This window comes from Lontra canadensis, unplaced genomic scaffold (genome assembly GCF_010015895.1).
Source record: "Lontra canadensis isolate GAN:19392208 unplaced genomic scaffold, GSC_riverotter_1.0 scaffold125, whole genome shotgun sequence".
NCBI lineage: Eukaryota > Metazoa > Chordata > Mammalia > Carnivora > Mustelidae > Lontra > Lontra canadensis.
In genome coordinates, this window is record NW_022631119.1 from 5,398,134 (window position 1) to 5,410,398 (window position 12,265).

General features: G+C 41.1%; 1 long non-coding RNA gene across 1 annotated transcript; it reads right to left on the reverse strand.

Annotated features, from left to right (window-relative positions):
• Positions 1–4,274: 4,274 nt before the first annotated feature.
• On the reverse strand, positions 4,275–8,718 carry LOC116857626. Its single transcript, XR_004380778.1, has 3 exons — positions 8,705–8,718; positions 6,646–6,726; positions 4,275–4,314 (listed from the first exon to the last, which is right to left on the reverse strand). It is a non-coding gene; the product is annotated as an uncharacterized LOC116857626 (long non-coding RNA).
• Positions 8,719–12,265: the final 3,547 nt, after the last annotated feature.

The following is a 12,265-nucleotide window of genomic DNA, read 5'->3' on the forward strand; positions in this document are numbered from 1 at the left end:
CAAACAAACACTGCACTTTTTGTGTGTGTGAGAGAGAGAAAGAGTGAGGGAGAGAGAGTGAACTGGGTGGGGGAAGGCGGGCAGAGGGAGAGAGGGAAACCCAAGCAGACTCCCCATCCAGTGCAGAGCCTGAGGTGGGACGGGAGCCCATGACCCCGAGATCATGGCCCAAAACAAAATCAAGAGTCAGACACTCAACTGACTGAGCCACTCAGAGGCTACTAACACTGTGCTTCTAAGTAGAGGGAGTTGCTAAATGCAGCAACGACTGTCATTTGGGTGACGTAGCTGAGACATCTGTACTACTGGCATCTGTTATGAATTTAACCAGCCATCACCTAATGCACAGAAATTAGGAATCCTGATTGATTTAATGATTAGCTATAGTCAGTATCCAAACTCCACCCACTTCAACACAAGCTAAACAAGTGAAGTCAGCAGAGAGGTAGGTGATAGGAGTCACTGCATTTGCCTCTTTTATACTTTGACAAAGTCACTCTCCTCGCAATGCCATATATACGTGTCACTTGCAAATTGCTATTGCAACAGTCAGATTAATTTCCAAGGGCTTTCCAAGGACACTTCTTATAGTAACAGTACTCACTCATCATATTAAGGAGGAAAGGTAGGGATTCTGCTGTTGTCAAGTATGCATCAAAAAATGGAATAAATGACCACAGTTTCTTTTTTTTAAGGTTTTATTTATTTATTTGAGAGAGAGAATGCGAGAGTGAGAGAGAGGGGGCATGAGCGGTGACGAGGGGCAGAGACTCCACCCTCAGCAAGGAACCCAACATGGGACTTGATCCCAGGACCCTGGATTGTGAACTGAGCCAAAGGCAGATGCTTAACCAACTGTCCCACCCAGGTGTCCCTCTCCAGACATTTCTAAAGATAATGAGAATCCAATAGACAACTTCTCAGTATTTGAAAACTTAGTTCAATGACCAATTTTCTTGAAAAATAAAACCTATGAAAATTGATACAAGAAGAACTAGAAAGTCTGAATTCTAGCACTATTAAAGAAGTTGGACCACTATTTTAATTTTTTTCCACAAGAAAACTCCATGCCTGATTGATTCGCCAGGGAATTCTAAACATTTAAGAAAGAAATAATATTAGTCTTACATAAATTCTTCCAGAGAACAGAAAGAAAGAAACACTGCAACTGATTGTAAAAGTCCAGTAATTTTGATACCAAACCCGATAAGGACATTTCAAAATGCATCTCATAAACATAGATGCAAAACTCCTTATCAAAATACAATAAATCAAGAAAAAATAAAAAATATATCACAACCAGGGTGACTAAGTGGCTCAGTGGATTAAAGCCTCTGCCTTCCGCTCAGGTCATGATCCCAGGGTCCTGGGATTGAGCCCCATATCGGGCTCTCTGCTCAGCAGGGAGCCTGCTTCCTCCCCTCTCTCTCTCTCTGCCTCCCTGCCTACTCGTGATCTCTGTCTGTCAAATAAATAAATTAAATCTTTTAAAAATATATATCACAACCATATATATATATATATATATATATATATATATATATAGGATTTATTCAAGAAATGCAAAATTCTTAGCAAACTGAGAACCGAAGAAAACCTCTTTATTCTTACAATTACATCAAAAATTTCTACAGCGAATCACAATGATGAGTTATTATAATTAATGATGAAAATGGAAAGCTTTCCCCCCTAACATCAGAATTAAGTAAATATGCCCATTCTCGCCATGTTGTTAGAGGTTCTACCCAATGAATTTAAGGCAAGACAAATGAATAAAAGGCATATAGATTGGATGAAAATGAATAAACCTGTTATTACCTGCAGATGACAGCATGGTGCACATAGAAAATAAAATGGAATATAAAGCAATATTCTGGGCATGGGTGGGCATGGGTTAAGCCTCTGGCTTCAGCTCAGGTCATGATCTCTGTGTCCTGGGATCGAGTTCCGCATCGGGCTCTCTGCTTGGCAGGGAGCCTGCTTCCTCCTCCTTTCTCTCTCTGCCTGCCTCTCTGCCTACTTGTGATCACTCTCTGTCAAATAAATAAACAGAATCTTTTAAAAAAATTAAGCAATATACTATAATTTAGCAATGTTGCTGGATTCAAATTCAAAATACAATGCTGATTTTATTTCTATGTACTTTCTAAATACTACCAACAAAGAAACTTTTTTTTAAACAAAGAAACTTTAAAAGTGATGCCATTTAAGGGCATCTGACTGGCTCAGTCAGTTAACAGGCTGCCTTCGGCTCAGGTCACCATCTCAGGGTCCTGGGATAGAGCCCCACACTGGGCTCCCTGCTCAGTGGTAAGTCTACTTCTCCCCCTCCCTCTGTGATCTCTCTTGCTCTCACTCTTTCTCAAATAAATGAATAAAATCTTAAAAAAAAAAGACTCCTATTTGCCTGGGGATTGCAACTGCCTCAGAAAAGGAAAAAAAGCAAATGTGTAAAAATATACGCAAATTTGTTATTGCACTTTGCCTTCTTGTGTCCTTTGATCTCCCAAGCAAGAACCCAGGAGGAACATCATTGTATCAGGTTGGAGTCAATCAGAGAAGTAGAACCACTGGGAGGGGAATGGAATAGGAGGTTTTCTTAAAATAAGGATTAGACCTTCCACCATTGTGGGAGTTTACAGGATGACATGCAGGTCCAGGGGTGGGCCTGAGGTCAGTTGACAGGCCACATAGGCCATAAAAACTAAGTGTGAAATAGGAGAGGGTGAGGACAAATTGGGACCCAAGTCGGTGCCTCACGACCTCCACCTCCTACAATGTGGGCGACCTGCAGAAGCGGGCACCGAGTCCTGGGCTGCACACACACCTGGCACAGTGCTGGGAGGAGCTGAACAAGGTCCTGGCAGGAGCTGGGGCCCCGTGCCCGCCACTGAGTCAGCAGATGAGCAGCCCCGTAGGGAGCTGTGGCAGCACCTGGGCCACACTGCCCTTCAGAGCATATGGCCACTGCTTCTCTTCCAGCTTCCAAATATGGCACAAACATCGCCTCCGCCAAGCCCATCCTGAAACCATTAGGGAAGGGAGCTCTTGGAACTGGTAGAGTAGAAAACCACCATCATCTTTCTTTCAGAAGATAAATAGGGCCATGTCATTCCTCTGTTCAAAAATATCTAGTGGCTCCCTAAAAAAGACAAAATAGTTACACTACCTACAATACTTCATATAAGCTGGCACTTTAAACTCCTCCTCTGGCTCATTCCCCAGTCTCCCCGCAGCCCCTCTGGTCACCTTCCTATTCCCTAAACGCACCAATAACTGTCCTTGCTCAATCTTTCCCCTACCTATCCGCTCTACCCTCTATGTTCTTGCCAAAGGCTGTAGGCATCACGTCCTCCCTCCAGTCCTTCAAGACTCTGCTCAAATATCACACTCTCAGGAAGGATCTCCCGACCAGATTATTGAAAACTGAATCACCTACAGGGGGTGCCAGGGCGGCTCAGTCAGTTGGGCATCCAACTCTTGGTTTCTGCTCAGGTTATGATCTCAAGGTCATGAGATCAAGCCCCACGTCGGGCTCCACGCTCAGGGGAAGTCTGCTTAAGATTCTCTCTGTTTAGGGGCGCCTGGGTGGCTCAGTGGGTTAAGCCTCTACTTTCAGCTCAGGTCGTGGTCTCAGGGTCCTGGAATTGAGCCCTGCATCGGGCTCTCTGCTCAGCGGGGAGCCTGCTTCCCCCTCTCTCTCTGCCTGCCTTTCTGCTTACTTGTGATCTTTTTCTCTCTGCCAAATAAATAAATAAAATCTTTTAGAAAAAGAAAAGGTTCTGTTTACCTCTCCCTCCCCCTCTACCCAACCCTACTCATGAGAACGTACACACTCTCTCTCTCTCAAATAAATAAATAAATAAAATCTTAAAAAAAAAAAACAAACCACCAAACCTGAATCACCCAGGGCATTTCTTGTCCCCCTCCTACTCATTAGTTTTCAATAGAGCACTTAACAGCAGCTGAAATACTATGGTATCTATTTAATATTTTCTGCCACTCACAGTAGAATATAAACTCCATAAGGACCACTACTTCTTCCTATCAGATGTATAACTATATATTCATATCTGAAACATTGCCTATAACAGTGCCAGGCATATAGTAAGGGAGCATTGAATATTCTTGTTAAAATGAATGAATAGGGGCGCCTGGGTGGCTCAGTGGGTTAAGCCGCTGCCTTCGGCTCAGGTCATGATCTCAGGGTCCTGGGATCGAGTCCCGCATTGGGCTCTCTGCTCAGCAGGGAGCCTGCTTCCCCCAGCCCTTCCTCTCTCTCTGCCTGCCTCTCTGCCTACTTGTGATCTCTCTCTGTCAAATAAATAAATAAAAATCTTTAAAAAAAAAATAAAATGAATGAATAAAGGAATGAATGGAGTAGAAGTGTAGATCTATCTCCTCTATCAGATCTTTAAATGAAGCTAACTTGTTACTAAGTTCTCAGGCATATTCTCTCCACTCTCAAACTGCTCCTCCTCTTATTTCAACCCTACCTAAGTCCCTAGTACCGATATATGTTGTCGGCACCCAAATGTGTATCCCCAAAGCAAGCCTTCCCTCTGTCCCCCGCTCATGTATACGTGTGTGATACCTCACCAGACACATCCGTGAAGCGGATGCCTTAGAGACACAACACACGCCACGTGCTGAAAAGAATGTGCGGTATTTCTACACCCCAAGGACAGCTTCCCAATTTCTCAGGATCGAGATACACCACCGCAATCCCTCCAGGTGCCCATGTCTCTGGAGAATGGTGAGCCACTATCCACAGCAGCCTTAAATAGCCATTGGTAAGATGATTGCTAAGCTCAGTGCTTCCTTCTTTCTTTCTTTTTTTTTTAAAGATTTTATTTATTTATTTATTTATTTGACAGACAGAGATCACAAGTAGGCAGAGAGGCAGGCGGGGGTCGGGGGATTGAGCAGAGAGCCTGATGCGGGGCTCGATCCCAGGAACATGAGAGCATGATCTGAGCCGAAGGCAGAGGCTCAACCCACTGAGCCACCCAGGCGCCCCTGCTTCCTTCTTTCTAAGGAAGTTTTTCTCAAGTCCATGTGCTGCTCCCCCTCATGTTCATTTTCATCATCTTCATCAGAAGCATCGTCCTCTCTCACCTGGTGGACCTCAACAGTCTCCCGTATCTGCTTCCCAAGGCCACTGTTGCTCAATCCAATAAACCATGCTCAGAATGGGTATGCAAATTGGACGTTTTTTTTTAATGCCTCCTTTCTCCTAGACGAAAATCCTTAAATTGTCTGAAACAACTGTTGAGAGTCATGATACAAATTCTTCACCTAATCTGTAAGACCTAGCTAATCGTCATCCGTCCTTCGATCATGCCAAAGTCCCTTGCTCTTGGCATACAATGTACATGGGTTTCCTTCAGTTCTTTGTATGTTCTCTGTTCCTTCCTGCAAATGGTGTCCAGACACGCTTTTCTGTTTACCCAAAGCACCCACTAAGGCTGGCAAACTTCCTCCAAAATGCTCAGGGAGTAGCCTAAGCTGCAGATACAAAGGGAAGCTTCCCACAGTCCTTAAACATGCTGTCCTGAGTTCCTCAGTGCACCAGTCCGCGCGACTGCAATTCTATCATTATTTGTCTGACGTCTGGATTCCCCACTGACTTCATTGGAGCAAATACCCTTGCTGTTCACCACTGTGTCTAACACACATCAGTGGTGCCGAGAATACACTTCATATACTTGACAGTAGGAGATCCAATGTTCTAGAAGGCTGTCAGTAGTTGGGTGAATTCTACAACTTCCGCAAGCAGGGACAGCAGAAGCTGGAGATACGAGGGTCCCTTTTTAAGAGCAAAAAGGGACTGAGGGTTGGAAAACAAGATGCTAGAAGCACACTGGTGTTCACAAGCCACAACGGGTGGTTGTCAAAAAGATAAGCATGCATTTCAAAACCGGAAGAGAGAGAATGAAATATAGAAAAACTGCTCACAAGTCTTAGGATAGCTTTTGTGGCTCTGGTCTCTGGGGATATTTGGGAGGATTGCCTAGTGCTGGGAATGTGTTGGACTTGCTGTTGGTGCTTGTGAAGGAAAAATATCATGTACCCACTGGCCCATATCATGAATCCCAAGCAAATAACATCAATAGAGGTGAAAATAATTAAATGTGTTGATTCTGTAATTGCATTAATCAATCAATTAGGGCAATACCCCAGATTTTATTTCACACTGACATTTCTGCTAGTCTTTGGTCCAGTCGCTTTCATGGGAGCAATGATATTTATCAGCCAATGAAACATTCAACTTGGGACACATGGTGAATTAATGTGCTTTGGGGATTTGAATTTGAGTTCTGCCTATCTACAGTTTGTAGGGTCAATACTCAAGGCCTGGAAACCACCCAAAAGACAGGTGATGCTAAGAGAATTTCCCTAGGCCACTCTGAAAATAAAAGACAAGTTTATGTATGACATTATATAGGAAATATTTCAACCCAAAGGCTACCATTGTCAAAGGGATTCCTCCACAAAGAAGGATCAAAGTATTGGCTAAAGCAAGATGGTTGATTATTTGCCTTAATGGTCTCAATCTAGGTCTCCGAAAAAGAGAGCAGACATGGCAACAGAGTAAAGCATTACCCACAGTCCTTATTCCAGTTTGAGCAAGGATGACCATACCTATTGCCAAGTTAGCAGAAATCATTGCTTCGGTGACTGAAGGTCATGACTGAGGTATGATTTTGCTCAGGTCCATAGCACCTGGACAGAAACAGAAAGAACACATGAGTGTCTTCAAGTCAAGTGAACTACAGTTCTCACCATAATTTCTTTAAAAACTCCTTTCTGGGAAACCTATCCTCTTGTCATGCACAAAAATCCTAACCCTGAAGTTTTTTTTTCTCCTCATTACCTACTATATCTCATGTGGTACTTATAACAACTGAAATGATCTTATTGGATAACCTTATTTCTATCAAAGGAAGACCATTTCCTCCAACAGAACTATGAGAGCCACAAAGCAGGGGTCTTGTCTCCATGTTTTCAGTCCATATCCAGGGTCTAGAACAATCTGTTACTAGTAGGCAGTCAATTAATATCTATTACATGAATAAACAAATATGAATAGAGTCATTATTTTCACGCCAAAAGTCATTTCAATATGTTCTTTACATTGACAGATTTCTTAACACAGAATGCATATCCACCACTTAATTGTTAAAAATAGTGCATTAAGGGGCGCCTGGGTGGCTCAGTCAGTTAAGCATCTGTCCTCAGCTGAGGTCATGATCACAGGGTCCTAGGACTGAGCCCCCATCAGGCTCCCTGCTCTGTGGGGAGTCTGCTTCCCCCTCTCCCTCTGCCTGCTGCTACCCCTGCTTGTGCGTTCTCTCTCTCTCTGTCAAACAAATAAATAAAATCTGTTAAAAATAATGCTTTAAGCTCACTAATTGTGTTATTTGAAACTGCATGTTCTTGCTTGATTTGAGCATTTGCTTGGTTTTGTTTATGTAAAAGCCTAATCTATCTGACAGATAGGTATTCAAGTAGCTTATGTTGCACTGGATCCTATCAAATACCCTCTGTCAAATGTTATCTTCCTATAAACCAATGTAATTTTTTGTCAGGGAGAGAGAGCACGCACAGGCAGGGCGAGCAGCAGGTGAAGTAGAAGCAGGCTTCCCACTGAGCAAGGAGCCCGATGTGGGACTTGATCCCAGGACCCTGGGATCATGACTTGAGCTGAAGGCAGACACTTAACTGAGCCACCAGGTGTCCCCCTATGTAATTTTTTAATACAACTCTTGAATAAAGGACCTAAACTGGATGAGCAGTATATCTTAAAAATAATACAACATTGACGAAGATATATTCCGAGACTACCCACGATTAATATGACAATGAATATTAGAAACAATCTCATTTCATGGGGGAGAAATGACTAACGTGAACTCATGCACACAATTCATTTTTTTTCTGACTTGGTCAACAAAATGGCAGGAAAAAGGTATTTCTCTTTGAAAATTAGATCATTTTTATGTGTAACATTTGAAGAACATGCTGAAATATTTTAGAAGTAATAAGATAGTAATTTGCTCAAATGTTACACAAGTATACAAAAATTTAAAATAGAGGGGTGCCTGAGTGGCTCAGTCATTAAGCCCCTGCCTTCGGCTCAGGTCATGATCCCAGGACTCTGGGATCGAGTCCCGCATCAGGCTCCCTGCTCAGCGGGAAGCCTGCTTCTCCCTCTCCCACTCCCCTTGCTTGTGTTGCCTCTCTCACTGTTGTCTCTCTCTGTCAAGTAAATAAATAAAATCTTTTTAAAAATTTAAGATATATTATGAATAAACACTTTTCAAATCTTGGAACTAAACTAGATCAGTAATATGCTGGAAATAGAAAAGTAAAAAAATAAATAAATAGCATTAAAAAAATCTTGAATGAGAGGAATTCATCGCATGTTCCTGGATGGGAAGATATAATGCCTCAAGATTTGATACTTCCTCAAAGGTATAGATTCAATTCTTGAAACTTCTTCAAATGTGTAGATTCAGTTCAATGTCAGTCAAAATAGCAAGACAGCTTTGGGGAGAATTGGGAAATTTATCTCGAAATTTAGCTATAATTGTACAAGAAAATCCAAGTCGTTTTCCCCAATACTTTATTACCAAAATTTTCAAACATATAGAAACTGATTCATTTTTTTAAAAAATAATAATAACAATGGATTGCTTACCTGATTTCCTAGAACTTATTACAGCAATTAAAGTGTGGGTACAATTGAAAACCAGTCAAATATATCAATGGGTCAGGATGAAGTGTCCAGAGAAAATTATAAATATGTAATTATTATATAATATAAAAATTATAAATAAATTATAAATAAATAGAATTATTTATAATTCTATAATAATTCTATTATCTATAAATTATAATTATTGGTATAATTATCAACTATATTTATTAATATAATTATTAACTAGAATCATTCTATTATCTATAGAATCTATAATTCTATAATAAATAAAATTATTAAAAATTATAAATAAATAGAAAATTCAACAAATTAGAAAACAGCCATTTGGTATGAGGGACCAGAATAATTGGTGGATGATTTGGAAAGTATAAAGTTGGATTGTCAAATCAAATATTAACAGACAAATAAATTTCAGGGCAAAGGAAAGAGCAGGAACCAGACACATACACGCAGATAGAAATAGCAGCAGAGGTGCTGCTGACCAAGGGAATATGGTGGCTGATGATGAATTCTGTATGGGCTCTGTGCTTGAGCAAAAAAGTGTGAAGATGGCTTCCTAAAGTCCATGTCCCCCAAGGTTCAGTGAGATTGCACCAAATCTTTAAGCCCCTGTGAGCACTGACCCTGTGCTAGCCATGGTCCTGATCGGTCATATTTGCTTTCAGGATTTTTATGTCCCTGGAACACAGAGCAGAAGGAAGGATCCACATCAGATGTCTGATTGTAAGAACAATATACCACGTCTCAGAATTTTGGTTTTGGTTTCAAGTATGCTATTGGAAATGAGAACCCAGCTGTGAGATAGTCACAGGTAAGCATGCCTTCTTCCGTAATTGGGTCTGGCATGTGTTCCAAGGTGTATTATTTTGATTAAAAGATCAGAACTTACAATAAGATATAATTTCTTAGTGTACCAATCTAATTAAGATGCAGACAATGTTTTAAAATTTTTCATGCCGTGCACACGTAGCACTCTCCCATATAAATAAATTGCCCAAATTCAGTCTCATCCAGACAAGGTCCATTGGAAACAGAAGATGTTAATATGTATTTAAGACATTCTAATATTTATTTAAGACATTCTATGTTATGCATCAGGCCTTTAATTTTCCCTATTATACATTTAATGCATTTTGATCCCACACTTAAGGAATCTCAGACTAAGGTTTAATCAAAGAACAGAGGTAAAAATTGGGGCAGAACTAATGCAGAGAAAGAATCAAGGAGACACTGTAGGGAAGTGGGCAAGGGGAAGAGAATCTCCAAATGATTAAAGAACATCCTTTCCCAGTAAGGCAGGCTCTACACGGATTCTTGTGTGTACTCGTGAAAAGGCAGTATTGTCCAGATGCTATGCAGATTCCCATCTCTGAATATCCACCCCTCTTTTCTCCCAGTTTCTAAATCTGAACTAAAACTCCACTCACCTGAGCAACCTTTGTTAGAAGACGGTAAAGCCAAAGTTTACCAGATTTGCCATGGGAGGGAAAAGCTGAACCCTCAGTTACAGGCTTGGTTTTACTGACCTCATCTCTTTAGAGCTGTGATTATTATGTTATTTCTAGCATCAATGACAGTGTCTCCAAGAAAAATCTCTAAACATTTTTTTCTCAGCATACTAATTATCCAAATTAATTATTGGTGTTTCAAGAAAATATTGCAAGATGCTATCAGAGGGAGCAGGAAGAAAACATTTTTCTGTATTCCCTACAGGGATGAGGTCAAATAATTGTGAGGTCGTTAAACAGTGAGGGCTTAGAGAATAACATAGGACTCTGCCTTATCTTTGGAAAATCTCTGAGGGGTACATTTCCTAGAAGATAATTTGTAGATCTCACAGGCCTGAATGACTTCCACCTATCAAAGGTTTGGTAGGGAAAACAAGAGGCTTTCCAAGGAAGGAGCGTGGGGGATATCTGAACAAGACAGAAGAGGGGCACCTGGCTGGCTCGGTTGGAAGAGTGTGTGACTCTTGATCTTAGGGTTGTGAGTTTGAGCCCCACCTTGGGTGTAGAGACTACTTAAAATAAATACATGACAATTTAAAAAATAAGTAAACAAGGCGGTAGGTATTGACAGAGACCCATTTTAAAAGATAAAATAAATGTGATGGGGCTGTGTGATGGAAGGCCAATTTACTATGCACTCGGTGTATGGGAGTGAGAAAACGGAGGGGAGTACAGATCACTCTACCAATAAATGTAACTGTAAAAGAGTAACCAGAACTTCATGGGGAAGAGAGAGAGTTTAAATACTGATTGGTAAGAGCTGGTAGATTGGATTTGTTTGATTATGGTAAAAAGACATATTTAATATTAATTAAATCAAAGTCCATTACTAAGTAAAAAGAAGGAGGAGGAGAAGAAACACTGGGCCAGTGCATTAGCAAAAAAAATAATCTTAGGGTTTTTTTTTTGTTGTTGTTATAAGATTTTATTTATTTATTTAACAGAGAGATACACAGCGAGAGAGGGAACACAAGCAGAGGGAGTGGGAGAGGGAGAAGCAGGCTTCCCACTGAGCAGGGAGCCTGATGCAGGGGCTCAATTCTAGGACCCTGGGATCATGACCTGAGCTGAAAGGCAGACACTTAACACTGAGCCACCCAGGCACCCCTAATCTTAGTTTTAAAAAGGAATTCATCACTTAACATACGTGTAGGGAAAAAGAATGGGCATGGGGCATCTAGCTAGCTCAGTCAGGGGGGCATTTGAGTCTTGATCTCAGGGTCATGAGTTCAAGGCCCAGCGGAGTGTAGAGATTAGTTAAATAAATAAAACTTAAAAAAATAAAAAGGAATGGGCATAAAGTGAGGATCATTCTGAATTGTGGGAGGAAACACAGGGATTTCTCAACAGATAACTTCAACCTCTCTATGATGTAGGACACAAGCATATTTTAAAAGGGAGGAAGAAGCATAAAGATCTGAGGATGGCTGAGAATATTTGAAAGCCCAGTGGCAGATAATGATAGAAAGAGTTGAAAGATGAAATAGAAGGGATCTGCTAGGCAGAATCACAGGAGGAATTCAGGCTACTTCCAATGAAACATTTATGCTGACACCAGTCTACCAAGTTGTGTATTCAGCTGCACAAAATTGCCATAGTTGTAGACACAAGGGGAAAATGGACTCTAGATTCAATTAATGCTGAAGTTTTTCTAGGTCAGGGTGATGAAATAAGAAAAAAATTCAGGATACTGGAATTAACAAAAGACTGACCAGTAAATCACAGAGAGAAAAAAAGAAATATTGGGATGAATTGACATGACAGAAAAAAGAGTATGTGGGGAGCCCGGGTGGCTCAGTCAGTTAAGCATCTGCCTTCAGCTCAGGTCATGATCCCAGGACCCTGGGATTGAGCCCCACCTTGGGCTCCCTGCTTGGCAGGGATTCTGTTTGTCCCTCTTCCTCTCCTTCCTCCCCCACTCATGCTCTCTCTCACTCTCTCTCACTCTCCCTCAAATAAATAAAATCTTTTTTTTAAAAAAGAAAGAAAACTAAGAATATGTATGTAATAGCCTGCAGAGGTGATAAGAGAG